An 18,590-nucleotide genomic window follows, 5' to 3' on the forward strand; every position below is an offset into this window, starting at 1 on the left:
AAATTGGAATTGTGTCAGTTAAATTCAAATCAGTCGCAATATATATTATAAAGTCGGCATCTACAAAAGAAAGTCTATCCTTCATACAGCCAAAACTGGGAAAATTTTGTGCGGGAGGTTTTTGTTATACAGTCTTAACTTATGTGAATTTTGAAATCAGGACACAAAAGTTCATCATTTGTGACTACAGGACACACAAAATGTTGAATTTTTTTTAGTCCATTGTACAGTTTTTGTGTATCAGATTTTGGGTGATGCATGTGGTGCATTGTCATCAGTTTTCTAGTCTTTGTGTCCAATTTTTTTTATTTCATTCCAGTTCATCACATCAAAGCTATATCTCAAGATGGGCACTGCAAGACTGTTTATCGCATTGATTTTGTTTTTGGAATTGAGTTCAGTTTTGAGGATTGATTTGAGCCTGCTAATGCATTCTTTTTTTTATACTTGATTTCATTTCAGCATGTTTAATGTTGTCGCTTTAACAGATCCCTAGATATTTATATAGGGTTACCATACGTCCTCTTTTAAGAGGATTTGTCCTCTTTTTTGACTTTTTTGAAAGTGTCCTCGGAGGACGCCCTTTTGTCCTCTTTTTTGAGATTTTGTCCTCTTTTCTGAAAATTTAGGTCAGATTTAGAGCAAATTGCGAGTGATATGCCGTAAATTAGAACAGAAGTGACGCTGCGGCGGGTATTTCGGAGTGAAAAACGGTAATTTTAGCTCTGAGCCGAAAGATGACCTTTTTTTTTAGTCATCCACCTAGCAATGCGGAGAGAAAAACGGTATTTTGAGCTCTGGGCGGGTGGATGACCTTTTTTTTAGTCAACCGATCACAGAGTGGGAAAAATTCACCGGTTTTTTGAGAATTCGACTCCGGTTTTGCAAGTCTCAGATTTCTGAAAAAGTGTCCTCTTTTTAGATTTCCAAAATATGGTAAGCCTATATTTATAGCGATCTTCGGCATTCAATTCTGTTATGGCTCCATCCATTTTCAAATTCATGTCGCCAGTACTGGTGGCTCTGCCACGTCGTACGGTAAGTTTTGTGCATTTATCCAAGCCAAATGTCATTTTTATATCTTCCGAAACTCATGAACAATTTTAATTTGGTTAGTCAGGTCCGCAACGAATTTCGCATATAGTAGGCTATCAGATCATCCATGAACAAAAGGTGATGAATATTTTGATCTTCAGTGTTTGTTGCTTTTTTCATCTCGTATTCTGCTTTATTCTATCTTAGCAACTCACTGAGTGGAGCCAAGCTGAGGCAGAATAGAAGTGGAGAAAATGAGTCACCTTGAAAGATGCCACTGCGTATGTGGATTTTATAGGTTTCTGTTTCACCTTGATCGTGTTTGATCAACAGTTTCGTTTGCCAATTTTTCATGGAGTTCTCAATATATCTGATGATCATCTGATTCATATTGTTTCCAGAATGCATGTGTGAGGGACTGAATCGAAAGCTTTTTTGTAGTCCATCAATGACATGCTGAGGTCAGTGTGTCTCCTTGCAGTTTTCAGGAATGGTTTTGTCATGGAGCGGGTGGTCCTTACAGCTAAGGGTGGCTTCCCTGCATCATTTTTGTTCTGGCCGGAGAAAAAAATTCACGACATTTCAGTGACGCTTATCGCCAGTTTTGGCCTTGTGCATCACGACATGGATATTTAATAGATCAGTTGAATTACTTTGTATCTTTCTCATCTTCTTCATTTGCTTCAATCATTCACGTTCACTCTTCAGTCACAGACTCTCTCGCAGGCGTCCAACTTCGGGTCCCTGATACCGACTTTTTACAGTGTGGCATAGTGTGTTTCTGGGCTTTTCAAGACACTGTTAGTACAGCGGGCTCGGCTATAAGGCAGTGTTGGGATGACTCGAGTCATGACTTGACTCGAGTCAGACTCGAGTCACGTTTTTCGTATGACTTGACTTCACTCGAGTCACTTTGCTAAAATGACATGACTTGACTTGACTCGGCGTATCAGAAATGTGAATTGACTCGGGACTCGGAGCAAAATTCACGAATCAATTTCAAGTCATCAAGTAATCGGTGTCGATAAAAATCACTGTATCTTGCATATGTTCGGATTGTTCGCGAAACGAAGGTGTAACCCGTGAGAGCGACCAATCATTCAATGATAGTGCGTTTTACTGGGCCTCCATTGTTCTCTCACAAATAAATTGACCGCAGACGAAGTGATCGAAGCTTACAGCTTTGTCGTAAACTTGTATAGTAAAGTAATTTAATAGCAAAATGTCTATTTCTGTTCTCTGTCCGTACCTTAACCAAACCTCTTGCTTTATAGAAATTGAATTAGAATACAGTTGATATAGTAAGACAATAGCGTCATTGGCGCAGGCTCGAATTATACCATATCAATTTAAAAATGGGTAATGTATTGCATCTTATCAATTCGTTTCTCTATTGTCTATTTTGGCTGGTAACTATAAACTTAGGCTATGCAACTACTCACGTAGTTCAGCAGTTCTACGTATATGTGAGCAATACAGCGTGTATATTAAACTCTATATTCGTTCATCGGTTCAAAATCAACAACCACTCAATCTGTATATCAGACAGCTAGCAAAATGCAATGACGTAATCATGCCTCATACTTCGAAAAGGTAACTTGACTTGAATCGTGACTTGACTCGTGACTTGACTTGACTTGACTCGACTTGACTCGAGTCACTTCCAAAAATCGAGTGACTTGACTTGACTCGAGTCACCTTCGAAAATCGATTGACTTGACTTGACTCGAGTCAAAATGTGCAATGACTCGAAATGACTCGTGACTCGAAGGTAGTGACTTGATCCCAACACTGCTGTGAGGAGCCCAGATAACTTCCGACACATAGAAACTAGCCCGAACTGGGGTTCGAACCAGTGGTGTCTATTTAACTAACTTGCGAAAACCTCATTAATACTTTTCTTAATCGTGTGGTATATAGGCCAACACATATTGCCGAAGTTTGTATGTCAACAATCGTATAACAAAATATGACGTCACCAGCATGAAATTTTGAATAAGAGAGCGTTCAATGTACGATTTTAGATGTTATACGAACTCCTTTTGTTGACACAGCCTTCGTTGATGTGTTTTGATCAAATTAGACTCCAAGGACTTTCATTTGTGTTTATCAAAAAAAGTCATTTAGTTTAGGTTATACTGTTTAGCTGTTAAGTTATAATTAGTGATTTCAGATGCTTTTATTTGATTCAACATGAAAATATCGTACCCGACTAATGCAGTCCTATAGTCCGAAAGTATCAAGGCTTCACCGACGAGTTTAGTATCATGCGAGGGGCAAAGGTTGGTGCAGCTGCAGATGCGAATACCACAAGCGGTCACGTACATCTGATCGTTCTTCCACCCGGCGGAGTCGAACAAGTTTGATTGATGTAGTTGGTCGAAAGAAAGATCGGTAAGTGGGAATTGTTTCTCTTGATTGTTTGATTATGAATAGAAATACCAGCTTCTAACCTGCTTCGCAATATTCATCGATATAGTTATACTGATTCGTGAACCGTTCTGATCCATATTTTTGACAGATCCGGTTGTTCTATTCCATACCTTCAGTGATTACGTCAGATTCCAATCTGCTGCGAGTGCGTTGAGCATGAGTACATTATCTTCTCTGTAACTTGGCAGTCAAGTCACCAATGCGGTTGTATTACAGACCCTTCGTACGGAAGCCGTCATCTGGCATCGCACGAATCTATTCCATGCGACAGTTGTCACTAGAGCAGTATTCTCATCTCAATTTGGTAGGCAGAAATATTTCGGTTGACATATGAATAACATATGAATAACATAACATATGAATTTGACATGCGCGGATCAGAAGTGTTTTGATTATAGAGTCATATGACGATTTTTGGACATTCTATAATTCGTTTCTCGCATAGTATTTGTACTATGGACACCTATTTCTATTGCAGTGTTATCCCGGGTTGGCCATCCTTTTTGGCCAAAGGGATCCATGCTGTTTCCCGAACGATTCATTGGGCGGGCCACTTGAGTATTGATGGACTTTGTTTAGAGATGGAATAGGTAACGGTGAACGCAAGACATTTCTTACTACGCGCCAAAATCGTTACCACTTATGTCAAGAAGAATCAGTGTACATGTGCAAGTGCATGTATGATGTGGCCGCGCGAGGCGCGAAAATATTTCAAAGATAACGAATAAATTCAGTCAAATTTATCACTACTTGCATGTCTTGCGCATCACATTTCTACCACGTGCCGCTGATTGTAATGACAGGAGTGTTCAACGCCTGGAAAAATTAGGCAACGATCCGTCGATCATCTTCTAGTTTTTCGGGAGGATTTCTGAAATCTGAAATTTTTGAAATCAATGTGGCGGAATCGCCCTTTTTGCCTACCCTAGTCACGCCAATGCGTCGAAACTGCTGCTTATTATTCAGTCGTCGACATCCTAAATTTCGCGGTCAGGCTAATCAAAGGTTTGGTTGACCTTGCAAGTTCACTATAAATTACGTGGGCAATTCATGTTTTGATAATATAAATAATTTCGAACGTTACCCTGTCTTATCCCATCCAAATAGGATGACCCGATTCCAATGCAAATTATAATTATCGAATTAACACAATTTGTCTCTTGATAAATCTGAGTTTCTTCGTCATTATTAACATTATTTGCCATCATGTCATGGCAACAGGTCAGGCAGTGCCTGAATAATCTCGAACACACTAGCCTACCTACTCATTGCCAACATAGCAACGAAGCCATTTAAAAATAATTGGCACGTTTCTTGCTTTAAGCAGAGTCGCAATATATGCATTAACACACAAGCGACGGCCCATACACAGTATGAATTTATGCATTCTTGCAGATTTTGATGACGGTGTATTTCTCTTCGCGGTAAAAATTGCCATGCTCACCAAAGGCTTTGGTACGGTTTTAGATTGCGGGGTTGGTCACCGTTTCAGTCGCTACTACCCTGGCGGTGGTTTTCACATAAGAACCAGCACTACGACAGCTATACTTGTACCGGAACGATTACATCAGAAGTTGATTATACATGAACCGATTCGATACTTTTATATTCAACTATAAAGTGTATATATTTATGTCGAATTTTCCATGGAATATAGGCGTCTAATTGTTTGTCGCCGAATATTGCTTTTCAGGCAACCCGAAAGCCACACGATAAATGCGACCCGCGGAGAATACTTATTCACCCTGCAATGAAATGTCAATATGGCTACTTTTTGGGTGATTCCAATCAGAGTTGGATCAATTGTAATTTGTAATTGTAATTGAATGTAATTAATTACATTTTTTAATGTAATTGCAATGTAATTGTAATTGAAGCATTTTTATTTTGTGTAATTGTAATTGTAATTGTAATTTGACAAAAATTTTGCTCAATTACAATTTCAATTACATTAAATTGCTATTGAGACCTGACAAGCACAATAAAAAATAATTGACTTATAATGCATTCTCTTTAAATGTCGACAAGGAATTTGATGGATCCATTCGCGGAAGCCCTTGACTGCGCCCTTGCAGGCGAAGTTTTTTTTTATTTTTACCGCTATGCTGGCCTCGGCTACCATTGTATACAATTATTAGATTACTAACCAACGGATGGATTCGCAACACGTGACTCACGATTGAATACGCCGAGAAGCGAACTGCTGAGCCGGCTAAAAGCAGCAGAATTGATAGTCCAATTGCTGGCTATCCAAGCGTCGAAATTTGATATGTATGGTCCTAATCGCACTGATTCCGCAATAAAAGTATATTTCCAGGCAATGGTACCATCCCAAAATAGTCGTGAAAGTCTGGGAATCGGCATTGTTCTGAACAATCGCTGGGCGTAATTGGTCATTGTTGTGGTCATGCTGCTGCGGCGCTCTCACTTTTCAGAACAGTCGGCCTTAAACGGTTATTTTGGAGCAGTTACATTGCCCTGACGAGATTTTAATTTGTATTTTCGGAATTAGTGCATCAATAGCTTACGATAAAGACCAGATGCATCAAATTTGGATCGCCAGCTCTAGGACTACAAAGTTTGCTGCTTTTAGCCGGCTCTGCAGTACGTTTGTCGGTGCATTCATCCGTGACTCACATCTTGCGCATCTATCCGTGGGTTGGAAATCTACAATACGATTTCAGATCACGATGCTGCATCGTTACTTCGTCTGGCTAACTAACCAGACCACTGGATATTATATAACGTCTTATCTGACTAAGCACGGTTTTGTTTTTACTCCTCATCCTAATTCCAACGTCCCTCGATAAAAATAATAATATTTCTTTAATTATATACTATATACGCAAATCCAACACGTGTATATATTATAATACTTTTTTCAACGACATACTGCATACTGGAATAGTTCGAAAACGTTTTTTTCTTTTTAATAATTAACGGGTATTTGCGCATCATGAATGAAACATGAATACTTGAATTGTTGTTAATCACGACGCTACGGTTGTCAAGGAGCACGGTTGAATTTATGATTATTTAATTACATGTTCAACAGCAGCAATTGTAATTGTAATTGTAATGTAATTGAAGCATGCAAGGAGTAATTGTAATTGTAATTGTAATTTGATATTTTTAGCATGGAGTAATTGTAATTGTAATGTAATTGAAACATGCATGAAAGTAATTGTAATTGTAATTGTAATTAAACTGAAATAATGTAATTGATCCAACTCTGATTCCAATATCATTTGACTATACAACAGACGTGAGGTCACGAAACAAAAAGCATTCAAGAAAGTAATTATCAACAACGGGCCCACAAGAAGATGTAATTATTAATATATAAATAATTGTGTGTCCGGAATTTTCAAAGGCTTCCCCACCCCATCTGCACTACTGGTAAATCCGTTCACGTGGGCTGAAACACCACACTGACGATATGAAAACTGGCGCTCACGAGCAGTAGCTAAAACGCTAGTCACCTACTTAAAGACTGTCTTTTGTATCGCGCAGAACATCGCTTGTTCAGAGAGAATCGCATATTACGACGATTGCCGGTGACAACTGATTCTTTAGATTCGTGGCGTCGCGAAAACTATGTGCATCGGGCTTCACTCCCTACTCATTATCGGCAAGAATTCGACAACATAACGATGGCCTCGGCTCCATCGTCTGCTAGGTCATTTCTGGATTACGCAATAAATACGAAGACCAGATCGACACTCGCTCCACGTATTCAATAATCCAGTAGGCCTAATTCTACCAACTGGTTATGGATTCATAGACGGCAAGGACTCGCATATATGACACAGATTCGTGAATTCGAAATTTTATTACAGGACGCTTTATATTTTTAGTAGGATTGGCAGCTGTTTATTCAACTGAGGAGCAATATTTCCTGAAGATATCCCGTCGATCGTCCTTGATCGCACGGACGAAGTAAAACCTTGTGCCAAACGAAACGCAGAAGATGAAGATGATGTAGATCGGTAGTTTATCAGCACTTATATGAAAGTCTCTGAAGAATTCGTCAACACCGATCAGCACGATTAAATATACAAGCCCACAAACACCATGGAACGCGAACGTTGACAACCCAAGAGAGATCGTATAATTTACTAAGCACTTGCGCAATGAGCCGACCGCTTGCCTCAAGTCATTTTTTTCTTCCCGGCTCAATCGCATTTTTATGTCATGAAGATCTGGCGAGATCGGCAATCGGTTAAGGTATATCAAGCCGCAGAAGCATAATAGCAGAGTAATCAAAAGCATTACATCCAACATTGAAAAATAGCGTGGCCAAAAGAAGACTGCGACGAACTCTATGATCACGATGAAGCAGCTCGTGCACACCACCACCTCGACCTCCAAATCACGTAGGGCGACTTCACTAAGGTTCACCAGATCTGTAAAAATGAACGAGATAAAAAGAGCCTATACTTTTACAGCCTACACGCCCTAGCCTATGTATCACACGATCCATGCAATACTACAGCCGAATGTAACGTATTGAGAAGTTACAGCCGCCGTAAATAGGACGTGTCTCCGACAGCAATGTTGTGTCGCCGTCTTTACTCTGGTTACCATTCTACGTTAACTCCGAGAACGGAAAACATGCTCACAGAGTGCATAATTTTCAACAAGAAAATGGACCAAAGTTAGGGCGAAAACGTCACAATGGGTTGCATGCATGGAAAGTTGAACTCACAGTGCTCGAAAAAATGCCACTACGCAATGCTATATATATGTATACTATTGTACATAAACGATTGAATAGGTCCCTGTCATTACATATCAGTTATACTTCAGCCGGCCAACATGCACTTTAATGATATTATTGTGCCAGATCTGTAAAAATGAACGAAATAAAAAGAGCCTATACTTTTACAGCCTATACGCCCTAGCCTATGTATCACACGATCCATGCAATACTACAGCCGAATGTAACGTATTGAGAAGTTACAGCCGCCGTAAATAGGACGTGTCTCCGACAGCAATGTTGTGTCGCCGTCTTTACTCTGGTTACCATTCTACGTTAACTCCGAGAACGGAAAACATGCTCACAGAGTGCATAATTTTCAATAAGAAAATGGACCAAAGTTGGTTGCATGCATGGAAAGTTGAACTCACATACAGTGCTCGAAAAAATGCCACTACGCAATGCTATATATATATGGGTTACCATATTTTGGTCAAACAAATTTCGGACTCTTTGGCGCCCACTAGCGGATTTTAAAATGAGTTGTAACTCATTGGCCGTCAATATGACGTCACACTGGAAAAGCATTGTCCATCGACTGTATTGTATACACTATACAGGGATGGAGTGGAGCATAGGTCATGAATTGGGCCATCTGTAATGTGAGCTCTGGTGATTCCTACTTGCTAGGGTCTGCAGTAGATTCCTCCACGCGCCGGATGAAATCATCTGGAGGGCCGTGTCTGGCCTGTCAGGATTGTGTTTAGCAGTCCTGCTATACTGTAAGGTTGGTGGGCTATCTGCATATGTGTTTTAATCAGAATCCGGTTATTTCCAACCTTCTATGGTCGCGACCTCATTTTCCACTTGAAAATGTTCCGTGGCAAAGCTCAACATCATCGCGATCCCCAGATAAAGGCGAACGACACAAAGATTTGGAACCACTACTGTCTGTGATTGAAGCATCCAATCGGCCTTAACCAGCTCCAGGAATATACCATTAGCTAATAATTGCGATTACAATCAGACTTATTTTAGTAAATGATGGTTATTTATATTACTTTTGATTGCATTTTTGGAGAGGGTGGTGCCTGCTGCCATACTAATATCATTATACGTTGCATCAACTCGCGCGCGGCGCGAAGAACAATTTTGAATAGCATAAATCTGCTTGAAAATATAATATTGTTTATGTTGATTTACGAAAAACTTTTGAGCCTGCTTCAAGCCTTCAAAATTCCGGACATTCAGGCATATTTTAGAAATTCCTCCCGGACGCAGATTTTTCACTGAAATTCCGGACGTATGGCAACCCTAATATATATATATATATATATACTATTGTACATAAACGATTGAATAGGTCCCTGTCATTACATATCAGTTATACTTCAACCGGCCAACATGCACTTTAATGATATTATTGTGGTGGAAAGAGGCAGCTTATTTACTGGCTGCATCATCGAGGCGCGTTAGTGATGGGGATGCTAAGGGACTATTTGATTATTGAGTCCACAACAGTACCATTTCCCTCTCCATGCAATCCCGTCGTGACAACAAGCGCTTTACGGGAAATCGATGGATACCAGTTTTTCAAGCAGTATTTGGTAGGGATGGTGTGAACCTCTGAAAGGTTCAGATTCGTGTGAACGTGAACCTTTTTGAAAGGTTCTGTGTGAACGCGAACGTGAACCTCATGACGTCACGTGACGTCATATTGCGAATTCCAACCCTACAGTTCAGTGAAGTGATAGCCTATATTAATGAAGTGTACTGTTGTACACGATACCTAGCGACGACTAGGGCCACATAATGCCGCAATGCTGAATAAACGTCACGTCACCAATGTATCAACTGGGACAATCAAATGATATAATAATCCCATAAAATCAATATCTTCCGTCGCTTTGCCAACAAATTCGACTAGGACTTGCAAGGGAATATAAGCTTAAGCTATATAACAGTCTAGGCCTGACCGGACAATGCATTCGTCGTCTGAGTACTGCCACGTTGATTTTGAGCTGAGTGTAAATCGGGTTTCTGTACTTGTATAATCACATGAATTTGGTTTTTATGATACAATAAACATATGAAGTCAAGATTGACCACGTATGCCTGCCAGATTTTTTACATCACACAACGATATCAATTTCATTGATAGGTTGAATAAGCATCATTCGCTGACTAGCTATCCTATATTTTTGATTTTGAATTTTTGAGATTGTCAAGGTGCATGTTCGCTTAGTGTTGATTTTGTTGCGCTGCCAGCGGCATGTATAGAGTGGCCCGCAGTTGAAATGCAATAAATTTCAACCGAAGATGTTATAATGAGGCAGAAATTATAATATATGAAAAAGGTTCACAGTGCAGAACCTATCAAGGTTCGGTTGTGAACGTGAACCTTTAAATTTCCGAGGTTCACACACAGAACGCGAACGTGGACCTCACGTTCACACAATCCCAAGTATTTGGTTTGACTCGATGGCAGGGCTTTGGAGCAGCCGTAAATTTGAACTGCTCCAGCTCCGGCTGCGGAGCTCTCTTCTATAATACATTAGCTCCGGCTCCAGCTCCGGAGCCGCCTTATTGCCACTGCTCCGGCTCCAGCTCACGCTCCGGCTCTGAAATTATCGAATGGGCCTGTCTATATCAGGGGTGGCCAACCAGCGGGTAAAATGTGGCTCGCGAGAGGTTTTGCGTGGCCCGCGAGGTAATTTCCTATTATATTATCGAAAATAAATTTCTCAGATTGTGAACTTGCAATGCCAACCAAAAATTACAATTCTGGCTGTGACACTTGGGATGTTGAGGACTAAAATATCAGTTCCGACTTCAGGCGCATTGGCAGATCCAGGGTCCAGTCACATTTTCAGTAAATCGTCGTACATTACAATAAACTAAAATAGTAGCGAAATTTTTCTTCACGCTTCGCGTGTTTAATTGTCACACGATTTCTTGCTTGGTAGCCTACCTCCTACTGAAAATGAAAAAAACGACTAATTTACCCGATTGAGTCTAACTGTATTCGCAATTACGGGAGAAAGGCTTTTCGCGTTTGCGCTCGCATAAAGATCGTCGACGGTGAAATGTAGGCACAACATGATTGTCGCATATTATCGGAGACCTTCGATATCGATGTGACCAGACGCCGAATAGTCGTGTCCTTGCAAACTGAGCCTAGCGGGCGGTATACAATAGACCCGCAATACTCAAGTAGTAATAATATTGACCTAGTTTATTTATAAACTTAGAAAATTTTACCCGCTTGGCGCGGCTAGTGGACCGCACACTCGTTCGTCAATTGCATGTGCCACTTTAGCCGAAAAGGTTGGCAATTCCTGGTCTATATAGATTACTAATCTACCCATAGGTTAGTTATCTATAGTAATCTAGAGTCTGTCAGCCGTCAGTAAAACATCCGATGTAGCAACGAAGACATATAGGTGCCGCCGTGCCGGCTTGTGACGTCATACTGAATACTTGCCAATCGTCGATAACATCATAGTTTCACTAGATTGCACTTTACTCTATGCCATTGCTTTGCACAGCATTAAAATTCAGACCTGCTGTTCAATTATGATAAATCAGCAGATGTGGTTGTTGCATATATATAATGGTCGGGGTCGGAGCCGGAGCTACTCCTCAAATAACGGGCTCCAGCTCCGGCTCCAGCCGAATTTTATGTAGAGCTCCGGCTCCGGCTCCAGCTCCGGTGAAAATGCACGGCTCCGGGGCTCCGGCTCCGGGCTCCGGCTCCGGCTCCAAAGCCCTGCTCGATGGTAGTTCGAACGCATGACCCACATAGCGGGAAGCCAACGCTACACCTATTTCTCTCATTTTTGGTATGCACCGACTCGTTACAAATTCCAATAAAGTAGTCTCAAAAGACATTTACAATAGTCAGAACTTCGAAGTCATGCATGTAAATAAACTGTACAATCTCGCATGCTCAGTTAAAACCGTGACAGCAAAGATCTCACCTTTCGGAGTAATAGACCACATTCTCCACAGACTTACGCGAACCATGATAACAACCGGCTTCGATCACTACCCCAACGAATAACGGATAACATCAACGTCTGCAATAGAAGTAACAGTGCACAACGAAGATCACTCCTCCCGCGTCACTTACACGAAACGGCGTCACGTCTTCTCGTGTAGCCTGTACCGGTCAGCTTTAACTGTCTCACTCAGGCAGCACCGAGACCAAGTGCTACGCGAGTTCGTTTTCGAAATCAATCAATTATTAGACTTGAAGACCAGAACCGATCACCTCAGAAAGTCAAAGGTTGTGGCCGCTTTCATAGATGGCGCAGTGTGCCATATTCAAGGCTAGGGCTGCGGCAAAATCGAGTAACTAAGTGAATCGATTCTGAATCACGTAATACGCTTCGAGTCGAGTCGAGTAATCGAGTATCACTGATTATGACGTAATAACTGTATGTAAGATGTCCATGTTCAAATTTGTACCTTTTATGCGTAAACAAAGAATTAATGCCTGTTCTGCATCACGTTGAAGATACTTTGATATTTTTTACATCTATAATTTTTTCGATCATACCGATTTCATTGCGCTTTGTGACTTGTTGTGGATTGATCATGACTTCAGAAATATGTTATTTTCAATAACGTTTGTAGCTTTGTACTATATGTGGTTCGTATGCTGCGATACGGCCAATCCAGGTTTCACGGCTTCCACAGTGGAAACTAGTATCGAAACTATAATTCTCGTTGATAAATTACCTTTCAGTAGCGTGGAGCATTTTCAGTGCTCGAAAAAATCGCGTTTTAATACTCGATTCAGATTCGAGTACTCGAATCATTGTGCCCAGCCCTATCCAAGACCGTAACGGCCGCCCACCAACCCCCCATTAGAGGGGAGCGAGCTTGACGGGGCCCAAAATTATTTCGCAAATGAAAAACAAGTGTAAGGTATTTTGTGAGAGATTTCGTACTTGAAAATCTCCATACCTATGTTACAAGTTCTTGATCATTCAGTCATTGTTGATGCCAAGTGCCACTACCCAAAGAAAAACAAGCATCAGCTCCAAGTGATGGTACAACTAACTGTCTGAAGGCCTGGATTACTTGGTTGATTGCCTGGATTGGATTACTTTACTGTTTGGCTCATTGCAACTATCTTGGGTTTCAAGACATGGCTTCGCCACATGGGTACGAATTAATGATCCGATGAAATATCCCAAGAAAGCAGAACATAGGCAACTAAGAAATGAACAATGCCCTAGTCAAGAAAATTCAGCCTGGAGCAAATTATCATCAACACATAAAATTTGGTCATGCGGTAAAAGGCAGTGTGGTTTCATATATACCAACAGAAAATGTCAGCAAATGATTTGACCACTAACTAGTCCTGAAGTTCTTTCCCGATGCTATGATGTCCGCTGCAGCAAAACAAGCGCGCTTCCTTGAATGCAATGAATTGTTTAGACCAGTGGTTCTCAACCTTTTTGTCTTCGCGGACCCCTTTTACACCTTCACGGACCCCCGCGGACCCCACAAGTTTTAGTACAAATTTAGCTCAATTATCGCGCAACCGTCATCTGTCTTGACTTTATGCTAGTGATCAACAGAAATAAATCACTTCTTGAAAATAACATCATGCTATTTACGTAGAAACTATAGAAATTTTTTAATCATTTCAGAGCGAATTCTGTAGCTGCATTACTTGAAATACGCGGTCATGTATGGAAATCTGCGCAGTCGATTTTATATGAATATGTGCCAAAAATCCATTTGTACGAAGATAGGTGGTAGCGAATGCAATAATAATAATCGTAACCGCTGATCGCAACATGCACCAAAATTGAGAAACAGATTTTTAATGAACATACAGCGTCCAGTCTAGTCATTTCTATCTAGAAGCTCCTCTTGAAGTTATTCTGGAATTGCGGTGCTGTATATTACAGGAGTAAATGGACTTTTCCAAACAAATTGTTTCCAAAACCCCAATAAAACATATCTAAACAGCGATATGTTTGTATTAGTTGGCTTTGGCAATTAAAAGGGATATACAAATATTTCATCTTTCTGTAGGAGAGCATCCTTTCATTTTCAAACCACGCTTCTGTGGATTATAGTTCAGGAGACCTGAGTTGGTTTCTTGTGTCTTTCTGTTGCTGGATGTTCATCTGGGCTCCTCATTACTGAACTCCTTGGTCTGCGCGGTGTTTTAAAAATACCGTGCTTTGTTGTTGTTTTGGCATTTTGAATATGCCATATACATCACTAGAAGATTGTTTAAGTTAATGAAATACGCAATGGGCATGTTCTCAGCTGTCGACAAGGCCTCGTATAGTTAGACCAGGGGTCGGCATCCTGCGTCCCCGGAGCCGCACGCGGCCCTTCATATCTATCTATGTCTAGTGTTACATTTAAAACAAATGGTGTTTTAAAATACTTTGTTCAAAACATGTTCTAAACAGTGCTTTAAAAAATGCCTTTTTATTAAAACAAAATTGTTTCTTTTCAAACGTTTCATAATTTTGCCATAACTGTGTAACAAACATGCAGTACGAGCCCACGGGCGATTTGCATCCGATATAGTCGACGTATATGATGTGGAGTGGTTGGAACCCTCGAAATCGTCGTCCGTTCAACAGTTATAGCATGTACCTATAGATCAGGGGTTCTCGACCCGCGGGCCCGAGACGTTCATGTTGCGGCCCGCCACATCTTTCATTATAAACGCATTTACTACTGACACGGTATTGTTACAAATTAATTTAGATACTTAGCTCTTTTATTGCACCGTCTCTGTTTCGTTTCATTACTCATTCTTGAAAGCAGTGGTTGTCAAACTGGGGGCGCGCCCCCTTGGGGCCTGAAAGCATCTGAAGCGGGCGCGAAGCTGCGGTCAAATGGAAAAAAATTTGCACATTGCGCAATTTAACTACAATTCATAATTATAGCTATGTGCATAGTCCGAATTTCATATTTGAGAATTCTCTCATCAACAGCCATAACCTTCCATGCCACCAAACTAGCCGTTTGTATTACCAGCATTCTGGTTGCATTTTTTGATATGACGATAAAGGGGACACGAATTCTTTCCCTATAAAAAAAGGGGTGTGTCTAAAAAAGTTTGAGAACCACTGCTTTAATGTGTTCTCGTTTCTTGATATATGCTCGACTTCAGATTGGTATTATTTTCAATCGGTATTCTCTACGGGACTCTGGTTCAAGAGAATCCCGTTACGTAGTAGGTCTACACTTTTAAAGAGAGTTTGACTTACTGCGAACGGTTGTTGAGATTGCCGACGACGTTACAGACGCATCTTTCAAAATTGATTGGAATATCGCTAAACCCAAGAAATCTGCTATAAAAGGTATTATTTCAATAAAACCTTAACATTCTGTGCGAATATTTGCTGTTTCCGGAACTTAACAGCAAGGACAACATCACCCGACAAATGGCGAAGATACAGTTGTCTGATTCAATCGTGACCAGACCAGAAACATCAACGTCAGTCGATCTTTTATCGCATTTTATGAAACACGTTGCCGCGTAGACAACTTTAACCCAGCCTCGGACGAAGACGAATCCATCGACATTGCATAACTTATTATCTGGTTGAAATTTATCAGAGTGGACATATATGTAGAGGAAATGCTGGCTGCGCAAACGTGGGGAGGGGACCAGCGAAAAATATCAACTTGACAAAGCTAACTTCCGTAACTATTGCTGTAGGGCCACAGGCATGGAAGGAAAGGAGAAAGGTTGATTGATTTGCTCGGAAATGGCCCGGAACACCAGACTTCTTTTCATATCACTCACAGCTCAATGTGATAATGGACTCCGTAACGCAAAAGTATAACCGTTATTTTATACTTGCTCGCTCACGCATTGAAACAGAGAGTTCGGTTCTCTGGTGGAATGGTTTGAAGTTGCATACACCGACCTGGCAACGAATGCAATGCACGCTCCATGAAGGGATTTACTTGTGCCGCCAGGGCTATAACATACATCGTCTCAGAACAAGCAGCAGCTGCAAACTTACGAACGCTGTCCATTTAATGCATAAAACCGTATTAGAAGTCCGTATACGACTGGTAAATAGGCTACAGTAGCCTAAATTTAACATTAGACCACAAAGACATGTTAATATTGTTCTGCGGCCGCTGCGTCTTCTGCTGTTAAAATGTGGCCCGGTATATAGGGGAAGTTAAGAACCCCTGCTGTAGATCATTGGTACGGATGGGTGTTCTAATGATGATGATTGTCGACCGTAAAAATGCTGCATAACGATGTATTTCTGGTAAAAGATATTTTTGGTCCGTTTATAACAGGGGTCGGAAGCCTTTTTCGTCAAAGGAGCCATATTCACTCTATATTTTCAGTTGTCAAACTCAATCCGTTTTGACGTCAAAATAAAAAATTCGTGACGTCGTGCCTAACAAGAAAACACAATAAAACACATGTTGCAAATATGTTTGCTTCAAATTGATTTCTATTTTAAATGCAATCCTACCTTGCTGCGGCTTTTGGTAGCTTCGAAACGAAGAAATATTTTTTCTCAATAATGCTTTTCTTCTGTTCGTGGCAACGTTATTGTTCATTGGGCCCTTATAAAATATGAATATTTATTGCAATTCAGTGTTACTTCTGCTGTTCCCTTTCGGATGCCAGTTCAAAAATGCGAAGCTGCATCTTGGAAGATGCTGTCTTCGTATTGTTCGGCCGAAACGCAACAGTGCGACATTAATTGGCTAATTACAAATGAGCCTATGAATATTGGGGATATAATTGGCAGTTCCGACGGACCAGATTTCGATTTCGAATTCCAACCACCCTTGCGCACGCCACTGCACACGACGTACCACGACAAAAGTCACAATTCGACTAAGAGAGAGATATGATATTCTTTTTCGCCTGCACCATCGAGATGCTTTGACGACGGAGTTGCGATACGGCCCCATGAGGTCATTTAGTCTGCGCCCCCGTTTTTTTTCTCCTCCATACTATCCGTGATTGCTGAGCGCCTAGCAGGATAGCTGCGGATACCAATTTTCGAGTCTTTGGTATGACCCGGCCGGGGATCGAACCCACGACCTAGCGCTCGAGAAGCCGGACGCATAACCATTACACTATCTCGATCGGGCGTAGGCCTAATTACATGCAACAATGATGGCCAAGGCTAGCGTATCAACCCAAATCATTTATATGAGTTTGTTTTTGGGGTATTCATGGTGTTTGTCGACTACTATTGTCATTTACACCAGGCCGATATTCTTCTTATTTTCTGTAACTGCCGACTTATAGCACGGCTCACCTCTATAGGCTTTTGTAAGACACCGCTGACGCGGATGAGGTGGCGAGGAGGAGCCTAGGTAAACCTCCAACACTTAGGTATCGGAATTTGGAGGTCGACCTCGCTCGGACTCGAGCCCGCACCCATTGGTGTTGCAGCCGCGGATTATACCACTGCGCTATCTCGCCACCTCGCCACCTCGCCACCTTTATATGAGTTGAGTATTGACTTCCAGGTAATCCCTGAGACTGGCCCAGGCAACCCCTAGTGTTACATGAAGCACTGGTTCAGTTCGTTTTATTTTGCAAGTGCTATTGGTATACTGCGAGATCCGTAGTAAGTTATCGGTCATTGTACCTGTGAGTAGCCATCAACGAATCGTTTGCGGCCTATAATGTCACCACTATATAATTCACTGTAAAAACATGGGTCGCGACTCGCGAGGACTTGGGATCACGAGAGATCACGGGTGCATCTGAGATTATCTTTGAGGTTTACACAGAATGCAGTCGTTTCGTTAAAATTGTATAGCCAGTATTCGCAACAACATCATACTATATTCATGATTTCCCCGCGCCTTGACATAGGCCTACGGATATTCTTGGTAATCATGTTCTCCTCGAACGACGTCACATGCTTGTTTTCGTTATAATTTACAATTGTATTGATAGCGTGTCGAGATAGCGTATGGGTATAATCCACAGCCGCATCACCAATGGGTTCGAGTCCGACCGAGTTTGAGTCCAGAATTCCTACCTAAGTGTTGGAGGTTTATCTAGGCTCCTCCACATCCAGCATCTCATCCGTGCAAGCGATGTCTTGTAAAAGCCTAGAAGTGAGCCGTGCTACAAGTCAGGAGTTTCGGAATAAAAATAAATAATATCGGCCTTGTGTATACAATTATTATAGTCGACAAACACCATGAATATCGCAAACAAACAATAACTGTGTCGATACAGTGTTACTACAATTTCTAGCTTCGTCACTCCATGACCGTCACTTAGTTTATACACCAGGAAGGGTCACCAATCTTTTGAAACGGAGAACGACTTCTTGAGTACTAATTAATGCGAAGGGCTACCAGTTACCAGTTATCAGTTACGCATCACGTAACAATTTGAAACACAGATCATGAAATGCGTAATGTGACAATG

General features: G+C 41.2%; 1 long non-coding RNA gene across 1 annotated transcript; it reads right to left on the minus strand.

The window, feature by feature from the left end:
• Positions 1-7,281: 7,281 nt before the first annotated feature.
• LOC145444160 (uncharacterized) lies at positions 7,282-12,549 on the minus strand. The gene is made up of 2 exons (XR_013916624.1): positions 12,148-12,549; positions 7,282-7,874 (listed from the first exon to the last, which is right to left on the minus strand). It is a non-coding gene; the product is annotated as an uncharacterized LOC145444160 (long non-coding RNA).
• Between the last annotated feature and the right edge of the window lie 6,041 nt (positions 12,550-18,590).

Source organism: Botryllus schlosseri, chromosome 8 (genome assembly GCF_051294905.1).
Source record: "Botryllus schlosseri isolate E-star chromosome 8, Bs_hap1, whole genome shotgun sequence".
In the NCBI taxonomy this organism is placed as follows: Eukaryota; Metazoa; Chordata; class Ascidiacea; order Stolidobranchia; family Styelidae; genus Botryllus; species Botryllus schlosseri.